Raw genomic sequence first — 12,181 nt, forward strand, 5'->3', positions numbered from 1 at the left:
CTGAGCACTATGGTTGGAAGCAAGAGGAGTATAGTCTCCATATGATGGACGGATGATCCCCCTAGTCTACTCAGCATTGAGGAATGACCGTGGACAGAGCAGATCAGACATATGAGCCCTTTTTTACCCCCCCCCCCCCCCCCCCCATAATAGGAGGTGAATACTCTCTGGTAAGAATACATCTTAACCTTTGGTGGTGGCTTATTTATTCACAAGGTGGAAGAACCGAATTTGATGTTGACACACAAATAACTTTTACACATATTAGATTGCTGTAAAGGCATCACACTGGTGACATACTGAAGACATATGGACTGATCTATCTAGCGCAACACATTTTTTAATTAACTAGTTTATGTGATAATGTCTCAGTGGTGCTGCTAATCGTTTTGTTTAGTTTAAATTCACAAGCACAGTTTTTTCTTGTTTTGCAATTTCATACAGTATACAATTTACTACTGCTTTTTTCATCCACCAAAAAGTAAAACACTCTGTACTTTCAGGTATGGGGCGCATGTGTCTTGCTTCCCTTTCTCCCAGAATGCAGTGCTGGGTGCCTATGTGGCCAATCATTAGACCCCACTACTGACACTCAAGGGCAAAGAGACCTGAGCCCTGTGTAACATGTGGCCTAAATAACTTTTGCAGAACCTTTTCTAGCAAAGAGAAGCATGAATTATTATTTCCCTGCACATGCTTATATGAAAGTGGCAATTCTCTCTGAATTCAATAATGGTGCAGAATCATTGATACACCATCACAAGAAGCTGTATTAGAAGGATGTCACTGGCAGGCTCAACCAGTATTTGTGGGACTTTATCTTGGGGAACCTCCAAAGATGTGGGGAGAAGAGACAAAAAAAACAAAGACAAAAGACTGCTGGAGAGATCCTTATAGTGTAGTCCGGGGGTCAGCAACCTGTACCAGATCACGAACAGGTGACTGAGAGATCGTGGTTTGTTGACCCACCATTCCAGAGCATCAAACTGAGTGCAATGCAGAGGGATTACTTGTAAAGTTGGAGCTGTAGTAGGGAGCAAGAGATGCATAAGCTGATGTCTCCTCTGTAGCGCTGGCTCCTGTCCCATGCGGAGTGATGCCAACTGCACTACACCTGTTATCCCAGCTAGCGCTCTCCAGAGTGGTGCCAGCAACAGGGAAGAAAAAATCTTCAGGTCAGTGTGAAACAATACACTCGGCTTAATAGTATAGGGCTGTTTTCACACTGATGCAGATGCATTGCGCTGCATTGGCCAAGGTTGCATGCATGCTGCAGCAGGAGTTATACAGCCTGTCATAGTTAGTGGGTGTAGCACCTGACAAGCATGACCCATTCAAGTAAATAAGGCCCCCCAAACTTTATGTGTGAACAAGCCGTAAGGGTGCCACTGCCGAATGCAACTATGGGCTCATTCACAAGTGAAGGAGGTACTGCTGCTCCTCTGAAAAGTGATCAGAGTGTGTTTGACAGGTGGTGAGGAGGCAATCTATTGCCTCCTCTCCACCTATTTAAACCCATAATTGCTGTGCAATGCACGTGATTATGACACGTACGGCAATCAGAGGTTTAAAACAGGTGTGAGGAGGTGACACTGGGCGACACTGTGCTCAGTGATCTTTGACTTCTCCCATGTCGCTCAAGTAGATCTCCACCTCTTTAAGGTTGCCTACCCCTGGTATAGTTGTTTTACCGCTTCCCGTTCGGCATATAGCAGAATGACGGCTGGGTGGCGGTTCTGTTATCATGACTGGGCGTCATATGACGTCCAGCAGGATATCATGCAGACACGCAGCGTGGGCGATCGCTGGTGTGGCGTGTCAGCCTGACACGCTGCATCTCCTATCATGGTAAGGAACTTCTGACGGTGGCTCTTCCTGTCAGAGGGAGGCCTGTGCTGATAATCAGCACATTGATTACAAGCACAGCCCCCATCAAATGTACCCATCAGCTGCCAATCAGTGCCCAGCAGCTGCCAGTCAGTGCCCCATCATTAACTGTCAGTGCCTAATAAAGTGCCAATCAGTGCCCACCACAGTGCAAATTAGTGCCCACCATAGTGCCAATCAGTGTCCATCACAGTGCCAATTAGTGCTCAGCATTAACACCTGTCAGCACCTGCCTAATCAGTGCTGCCCATCAGTGCCAGCTGTTGAATTTTAATAAACACAGAGGTACCTGTCCCACAATCCAGCAATGTGACTGGCCGAACCCTTGGTTCTCTTCCTCGCCACTCTCCCCGGCGTCGCCATTACAATTGTGGGCACTCGGCTATGACAGGTTGAGGCTTCACACAGTCACACTGTGCCTCCTCAGTGGCTGGGCAATCTTCTGGGACTTGTGACTTATTCCAAAAGATTGCAGGGAGAAAGGAGAACTTCCGCTCAAGTCGCCTAGGCAGCCCGAGCGAAAGTGGAAGGAGGGTACCTGTCAAAACTAGGTACCTGCCCCCTCCCAAAAAAATGACATGCCAAATGTGGCATAGAAGGCATTGAGGAGTGCTTAAAGTGGAACTTCCACTTTTGGGTGAAATTCCGCTTTAAGTAATTCTGGTGGTTTACCATGCGTGGGTTTAGCACAGGTTTATTTTAAATGTGTATGAAGCCTATTCGATATTATCATAATAGCCTATATTAGATTTCATATGTTCTTCATTAACCCTATGAATGGAATTCCTTTACTCATTTTAAATACAGTGTTTAACCACTTCCCGCCCGGCCTATAGCAGAATGACGGCCAGGCGGTAGTTCAGTTATCCTGACTGGGCGTCATGTGACGTCCAGCAGGATAACAGCTGCCTCCTGCCTATGTCCAATCATGGGTGATCATGATGTGCACAGGAAGAGCCGTTGATCGGCTTTTCCTCCCTTGCATCTGCCATGAGTAGAGGAGATCCGATCGGCGGCTCTCCTGACGGGGGGGGGGGGGGGGTCTGCGCTGATTGTTTATCAGTGCAGTCCCCCTGCGGATCCCCATACTGGACCAGCAGGGACACCACCAGGACCAACAGGGATGCCCACAACAGATGGATTACCAGGGATGCCACTCTAGACCGCTAGGGATGCCAATCAGTGCCCATACACACATCTTGTCAGTGAGTGCCAGTCAGTCAGTGCCTGGCAGATGTCTCCTCATCAGTGATGCCCAGCAGTGCCATCTATCAGTATCCATCAATGCCACCCATCAGTGTCCATCAGTGGCATCTATCAGTGCCCATCCATGCCCATCAGTGCCCACCTATCAGTCCCAATCAGTACCCACCCATGTATCCTATCAGTGCCACCCAAAGTACCCATCAGTGCCACCTATCAATGCCCATCAGTGTTGCATACCAGTGCCACCTATCAGTGCCCCTATCAGTGCACATCAGTGCCATCTCATCAGTGACAACTCATTGGTACCACTTCATCAGTGCCCATTAGTGCAGCCTCATCAGTGCCCTTTAGTGAATGAGAAAACTTATTTATTTACAACATTTTATCACAGAAACAAAGAAACTTTTTTTTTCAACATTTTCGGCATTTTTTTATTTGCTGTGCAAAAAATAAACATGCCAGCAGTGATCAAATACCGCCAAAAGAAGGCTCTATTTGTGGGAACAAAATGATAAAAAAATTGTTGGGGTACAGCGTAGCATGACCGCGCAATTGTCATTCAAAGTGCGACAGTGCTGAAAGCTGAAAATTGGTCTGGGCAGGAAGGGATAAAAGTGCCTGGCATTGAAGTGTTTAATACACAAAGTAGAGGGAAAATCGTATTTTATACATCCAGCTTTTACAATAACCCCTGCAATCTCTTCAGCTATAACTGATTCCTTTAAAACAGCACAGCTTTATTTGGCTCAACACAATGCAGAGCCCTTTGCCTGCAGCTGACACACTTGTCTTTTGAAATTTTATATCACTCTCATGCCTAATGTAACCTGAAAAGGAGATGAACGAAGTTGCTTAAATGGTTAGGAAAGAACTGTGTAATTACTCCTAAGCAAGCTCCATAATTACAAATTACTAATCCTGTTTAGTAAAACAGTGACACGCAGGGATAAGAATAAAGAATGCTGAAAGTACTTCAAAATACTGTGAAATCATCTTATTTCTAATTATTATCTTTGGAATATGTGTGACTTAACATGGCTACACGCACCATACACACAGACACTCTGTCCATGCTTGTATATCCACACAGGAACATGGAGTATGCACGTTCTACAGCCTCACCTCGCCTCCCTCACATACATGGATCGGGGTACTGAATGCTGAACACCTCTGAGGGTATCTAAACTTTAAATAAACAGTACTTACCTTAATGGTAGGCATCTACATAAGTACTACCGTAAAAAGGGCAAATACTGCATCAGCATTAAAATAATGTATGGGTAAGATCCAAAACACCAGCTTCTTTAAGCTCAATTAACTACGATGGGTGGTATGTTTTTACATGAAATGGACATTTAAAGGGGATGTAAACCCTATTAATGGAATTTGATCTGGGCACATATATCTGCAGTGTTTTTTATTTCTCTTCAAAGCCCTATGTCCTGTAGCTTTGACCTGCTCCGTTCTCCTGTTGTCAGCATAATAACTTCTGACAAGCTCTCCGAGACAGGAGCCTGAAGTGTGTGATTAGCACATTGTTAAACTATTCACAGGCAAGCTCTGCATGTGTGTGGGTGTGTGTGGGTGTGTGGGGTGTGTGTGTGTGTGTGTGTGTGTGTGTGTGGGGGGGGGGGGGTGCCTTTCCTCCAATCAGCTGTCTCACAGTTTCTAGCAATCATCCACTTCAACAGGGGAATGAGGAAGTGATCTAACAATCTAAGAGGACGTGTACTTTCTAAACAGTATATGAAGGTGAAGACAGCAGATACGGTATCTCACAAAAGTAAGTACACCCCTCATATTTTTTGTAAATATTTTATTATAAGGTAAAAAATAGTGTAGCGCTTCTACAATGGTGAATGTGATAAACACGCACATAAACAAAAAATTGTGTATATAGAAAATGGTCACATGGGGAAGTCCATAATCATATAAACCAAAGTCCAATTAGAATGGGTAAACACTTCCGTGATGTAACTGGTACAGGGATGGTTAGACCGCTTCAAGGGAGATAGAGGTCTTACTAATCAGATATGCCCATGTAAATCAGCTTGTCTGTAGACATTAGAAAGATAGATAAATACTCTTACCAACTGTGTTGGACTCACACGGTCGTATGACGGTTGAGTCTAGAAGGCTTGAGGTCCTAACCTAGGACCAGAGAGTGGATCGATGGGGGTCCGTCAGAATGGTGAGGAAACTCCAAACAGCTGTAAACCATGCGATATATCTCATGGATGGAACATCAGGGTAGTTTCTTATCCAGCTCAGACGTGACACGATCAACACAGGTAACCCCAAAAATGGGGTGAAGGATGATGTAGGTTTTAAACCAGAAAAAGAAAAGAAAAAAGAAAGCTCCACATGGTGCGGGTCAGACGGTCTTAAGCGGCAAATGTATTTAAAAGTCAAAAAATATAATAAAAAATTAATGACTTAGTGATCACATAAAGGCTGAATAAAAATAGAGATAAAAGCAATGTGAGGTGCCAACAGCTAGCCCGACGCGTTTCGACATAAATGTCTTCGACAGGGGCATGCCATTTTTTGACTTTTAAATAAATTTGCCGCTTAAGACCGTCTGACCCGCACCATGTGGAGCTTTCTTTTTCTTTTTTCTTTTCTTTTTCTGGTTTAAAACCTACATCATCCTTCACCCCATTTTTGGGGTTACCTGTGTTGATCGTGTCACGTCTGAGCTGGATAAGAAACTACCCTGATGTTCCATCCGTGAGATATATCGCATGGTTTACAGCTGTTTGGAGTTTCCTCACCATTCTGACGGACCCCCATCGATCCACTCTCTGGTCCTAGGTTAGGACCTCAAGCCTTCTAGACTCAACCGTCATACGACCGTGTGAGTCCAACACAGTTGGTAAGAGTATTTATCTATCTTTCTAATGTCTACAGACAAGCTGATTTACATGGGCATATCTGATTAGTAAGACCTCTATCTCCCTTGAAGCGATCTAACCATCCCTGTACCAGTTACATCACGGAAGTGTTTACCCATTCTAATTGGACTTTGGTTTATATGATTATGGACTTCCCCATGTGACCATTTTCTATATACACAATTTTTTGTTTATGTGCGTGTTTATCACATTCACCATTGTAGAAGCGCTACACTATTTTTTACCTTTTGATTGTTGAACTTTGTTTGTTTTAAGTGTTGGCAGCTATCTTCTTTGTCTAAATTAGTCATAGCGCAGTGTTTTCCCCCATTTTTTAAATATTTTATTATACCTTTTCATGTGACAACACTGAAGAAATGACACTTTGCCACAATGTAAAGAGTGAGTGTACAGCTTGTATAATAGTGTAAATTTACTGTCACCTCAACACACAACCATTAATGTCTTTTGGCAACAAAAGTGAGTACACCCCTAAGTGAAAATTTCCAAATTGGGCCCAAAGTGTCAAAATGTTGTGTGGTCACCATTATTTTCCAGCACTGCCTTAACCTTCTTGGGCATGGAGTTTACCAGAGCTTCACAGGTTGCCACTGGTGTCCTCTTCCACTCCATGAGAAAATCACAGAGCTAGTGAATGTTAGATACCTTGCACTCCTTCACCTTCCATTTGAGGATGCCCCACAGATGCTCAATAGGGTTCAGGTCTGGAGACATGCTTGGCCAGTGCATCACCTTTACCCTCAGCTTCTTTAGCAAGGCATTGTAGGTTTGTTTGGGGTCGTTATCATGTTGGAATATTGCACTGCAGCCCAGTCTCTGAAGAAAGGGGATTTTTTGAAAAACGATCGGACTAGCCCACACACGATCAGATTGTCCGAGGGACTAATCCCTGCAGACCTAGTCTGCCGGAAAGTTCGGTCGTGTATATGCGGCATAAGTGAAAATGTCCAAATTGGGCCCAAAGTGTCAATATTTTGTGTGGCCACCATTATTTTCCAGCACTGCCTTAACCCCCCTGGGCATGGAGTTCACCAGAGCTTCACAGGTTGCCACTGGAGTCCTCTTCCACTCCTCCATGACGAGTCTGACGACATCACGGAGCTGGTGGATGTTAGAGACCTTGAGCTCCCACACCTTTCGTTTGAGGATGCCCCACAGATGCTCAGTAGGGTTTAGGTCTGGAGACATGCTTGGCCAGTCCATAAGTTTTACCCTCAGCTTCTTTAGCAAGGCAGTATTCATTTTGAAGGTGTGTTTGGGGTCATTATGTTGGAATACTTCCCTGCGGCCCAGTCCCTGCAAAGGGGGATCATGTTCTGCTTCAGTATGTCACAGTACATGTTTGCATTCATGGTTCCCTCAATGAACTGTAGCTCCCCACTGCCGGCAGCACTCATGCAGCCCCAGACCATGACACTCCCACCACCATGCTTGACTGTAGGCAAGACACACTTGTTTTGTACTCTTCAACTGGTTGCCGCCAAACATGCTTGACACCATCTGAACCAAATACGTTTATTTTGGTCTCATCAGACCAAAGGGACATGGTTCCAGTAATCCATGTCCTTAGTCTGCTTGTCTTCAGAAAACTGTTTGCAGGCTTTCTTGTGCATCATCTTTAGAAGAGGCTTCCTTCTGGGATGACAGCCATGCAGACCAATTTGATGCAGTGTGCAGCATACGGTCAGAGTAACTGACAGGCTGACCCCCCCACCCCTTCAACCTCTGCAGCAATGCTGGCAGCACTCATATGTCTATTTCCCAAAGACAACCCCTGGATATGATGCTGAGCACATGCACTCAACCTCTTTGGCCGACCATGGCGTAGCCTGTTCTGACTGGAACCGGTCCTGTTAAACCGCTATATGGTCTTGGCCACTGTACTGCAGCTTAGTTTCAGGGTCTTGGCAATCTTTTTATAGCCTAGACCATCTATATGTAGAGCAATAATTCTTTTTTTCAGAACCTCAGAGAGTTCTTTGCCATGAGGTGCCATGTTGAACTTCCAGTGACCAGCATGAGAGAGTGAGAGCAATAATACCAAATTTAACACACTTGCTCCCCATTCACATCTGAGACTTTGTAACACTAACGAGTCACATGACACCGGGGGAGGGAAAATGGCTAACTAGGTCAATTTGGACATTTTCACTTAGGGGTGTACTCACTTTTGATGCAAGTGGTTTAGACATTAATGGCTGTGTGTTGGAGTTATTTTGAGGGGACAGCACATTTACACTGTTATACAAGCTGTACACTCACTACTTTACATTGTAGCAAAGTGTAATTTCTTCAGTGTTGTCACATGAAAAGATGTAATAAAATATTTAAAAAAATGTGATGGAAGTAACTCTCTTTTGTGAGATACTGCATACATGTAAAACTTATGTAGGGAGATTTGTTTCATCCCTGTGTTTCATCTGAGGCTGTTCACGTCACTGGGCATACATCCACTTTAACTACTGAAAACCTTACCTTCCTGTGAAATGTTGTTTTGTCTCTCAAAGTGTTACTTTATAACTATATATCCCTGCTCTCCTCAGTGGACACCACATGGAACGTATGGTTTTCACCAGCCTGAAGTTGTGTTTTAGGAAGCAAAAACCCCTGTGATAATTTTTGCAAATTGACTTTAGTGTACAAAACATCTCAAAAATTGATTTAAAAAAATGACGCAATCTGCTAGTAGAAATGTATGCATACTTTGAGTAGTGGTAATGCCTTTAATGAACTAAAAATAAAAATAAAGTAATTAATGGTAATAAATAAACTGCACATGTTTTGCTTTTGTAAATTAAGTGTGCTAAATCAAAGTATTTCTCTGGGCAGTATTACAAAAAGATGACCAGGGTTTAATATAGGACTTTCTTTTTAGGATGCCCTGTTTCCTTTCTTTTTACACGTATAAGGAAATGTTGCCTACTTGTTCCCTTCTTGTGGCTGCATTTTGTTGGGGAGACTGCTTAAACCAGCCAGTTACCTTTGTTCTAGGTCAGTGATGGCGAACCTTGGCCCCCAGATGTTTTGGAATTACATTTCCCATGATGCTCAACTACACTGCAGAGTGCATGAGCATCATGGGAAATGTAGTTCCAAAACATCTGGGGTGCCAAGGTTTGCCATCACTGTTCTAGGTGGTTAGTTTCCTCTATGCATCCCACTAATTCTGTAGAGTGTGCCTATGTGACATAGAGCATCCTGTAGGCTTATCCTCCCTGTGCCTCCGGAAAAAGAGGATCTTCAGCTGAAGAAGTAAATAATTTTTTTTTATAAAAGTATTATTTAGAGTTGTTAAGGCAGTTTTGTATAAAGAAAAATACTTTTCTGGAGATTTATTGACACAAAAAGTTATTTATTCTCTTAAAAATAGGTTGCATTTCCCGCAAAATGCTGTTTCAGTCTCCACATTTTCCACTCGTGACATGAGCACTTCAAACACAGGAGGAAACAAACATTAGAGATCAATAACCATGTAACAGACGTATTCTATTCAATAAACAGAGCAGGGAGCAATTCACAAAGTGCAGTGATCTTTGTGTCCAGTCAGCAGTCACTTTACTGACAGCATTACAACATGATGATTACTTGCTACAGGTACTGCCCTTTGCAGTGTTTTCTCTAAATAAGCCTAATAGCCTTGCAATTGTCTTTGCAGCATTTCTCCCAGAGGTTGTTAAGGGTCCCTGATTGACCACCAATGTATGGGGGCCCTTTTCCCACTGACCATCAATCTGGGGGAGTCTCTCTCTCACTGACCACCAATCTAAGGGGGCCCTTTTCCCGCTGACTACTAATGCAAGAGGTCCCCTTCTTACAATCAATGACAATGTAAGGGGCCCTTCTCCAACTGTCCACCCTACTGAGAGGGGAGGTGGTTCCTTCTCTCACTAACCACACATATAAGTGAGGAGCCCCTTTTCCAACAACCTACAAATGTAACAGGGTCCTTCTTTCCCTGTCACCATTCTAAGGGGTGCTTCACTGCACTGACCACCAGTGTAAAGTTGGCACATTCGTTTTCACCGTCTGCATTTCTTTCCTAGACATTATTCATATTTGTTTCATTCCTGCATTATTACTGAAGATAATTTTTCTTGTAAAGACTGAGGATGTTGAGGATGATCTGCTTTTGGTGTCAAATATGCTAAGTATAAAACAGTTTTTCTTGTTATATTTATTGTTTGTTACAACTTAGTGATCACATTATTGTACCAGGAGCTGTAGATATAAACATTTTTAGCAGGGGGTCACTGAGACCTAAGATTTATTTCAGGGGTTCCTTTCTTTGTTTAAAGGTTTAGGAAGGCTGGTTTATACTATTGGATTACTATATAAAACATGCAGTAGTTGGTTGAAGAAGGAATTCAGCTTTTAACCCTTATTGAATATTGACCCATGGGGTTTAATTCCTTGCACTGAAAATTGCAAAATCTGTTGCATCTGTGGCCGGTAGCCAATCAGTTTTAAAGCGGAGGTTCACACAAAAATGGAACCTCTGTTTTTTGGAAACCTTCCCCCCTCCGGTGTCACATTTGGCACCTTTCAGGGGGGTACAGATACCTGTCTAAGATAGGTATTTGCACTAACTTCCGGGCATAGACTCCCACGGATGTCTACACCTCTTCCTGTCCTCCCGCACTGTCTGCTGGGACACACATGGGTCCCAGAGACAGCAGGGATCATTCGGGTTGCGCAGCGTGACTCGCACATGAGCAGTAGAGAACCGGGAAGTGAACCCGCAAGGCTTCATTTCCTGATTCCCTCACCGAAGATGGCGGCGGCAGCATCCGAGGACCGAGAGACAGTCAAGCCTTGGGTCCCGACATCGCTGGACCCTGGGACAGGTAAGTGTCTTTATTTTAAATGTCAGCAGCTGCAGTATTTGTAGCTGCCGACTTTAAAAAAAATAAAAATAATTGTGGGACTTCTGATTTAACTTTAACGTCAATCAAGCTTTGACAAAAAAACTGGAAGCTGATTGGTTTATAGCCAAAGGTGCACCAGATTTTGAGCTCTCACTTTTTAGTAAATCAATCCCATGGTCTCATAAATACAGGCAACCTTCACACACTAAACTCCTTCCTGCAACAACTGACGTCCAATAGTTCTACACACAGGAGCATACAAATGAAATGTTTCTGAAAGCTGAGGTATAGTTTACAACAGGAATAAGTTTGGTAAATAAGCCGGCTTCCTCATACCTTCATTAATCCTCACACACAGCTTTATGATAAGCTTTATGATATGTGGATTCTGATATACACAATATTGACTCCCTCCAAGGGTTTTATTACATTTGATTAATTGAATGTTTTAGCCATACCTAAAGGGAGTTGTGAGTCTCCTACTGAGAGGGTTAGATTTGCTTTGCTCCAGTTAAAAATGGTAATATATTTTCTGGGTCACGGCTGAGATGAATGTCTAATTGAGTTATTATAATGTTTGAAAAGTACAGCCATATTACTCCAAAAAGATTTATTTGCTTTTTATTTTTTCCTTGGCAGGTTAACAAAAATCTTCAATTGGAAATACAGATTCCAGATTGACAGATTTGCTTTGAGGTTAGTCAGAAATTTTACATGTGACGTCTACATGTATGTATTTTTTCAGGTGATATGGCCAGCTCCTGACAGATTTTTAATAGGTTCTCCAGATATTCATAGTGTACGGGAAAAAAATAAAAAGGACCATTAGCACTAGAGATGAGCATAGTGATTTTAGCTGAAGTGATTTTACCTTGGAATTACCAATTTTGCTGTCATTGAAACTTCACCAATGCAAAGACCCTCAACACTGTTTATTGAACTCCTGATTGGTTGCAAAAAAAAGATCTACATTTTATTTTGTGCTTAGAGGATGTTTTGGTATGTAGGGTAGTTTAATTTATTTTATTTAAAGTTGCCAGGATTTGTGTTTTTGTTTTTGTGTATTTTATCATTATGTGTCTACTATCATTTATTTATCTTTTTTGTTTTCTATCTGTTAAAAAAAACACTTCATAAAATAATGAGGTTAATATGAGCTGCTTTCTTCTAAGACTGGGTCCAGGATAGTTGTAAGGAGCTTCTGTAACCCTCAGAAACCATTTAACGCACAATGCACTTTAAAAAAAAACTTTTTCACCTGATGTTTGCCTACATTTTTGAGCAATTCAAATTTTAATTTCCAGTTGC

The sequence above is a fragment of the Lithobates pipiens genome, unplaced genomic scaffold, assembly GCF_037356315.1.
Source record: "Lithobates pipiens isolate NorthernLeopardFrog02 unplaced genomic scaffold, aLitPip1_a1.2 Scaffold_19, whole genome shotgun sequence".
NCBI lineage: Eukaryota > Metazoa > Chordata > Amphibia > Anura > Ranidae > Lithobates > Lithobates pipiens.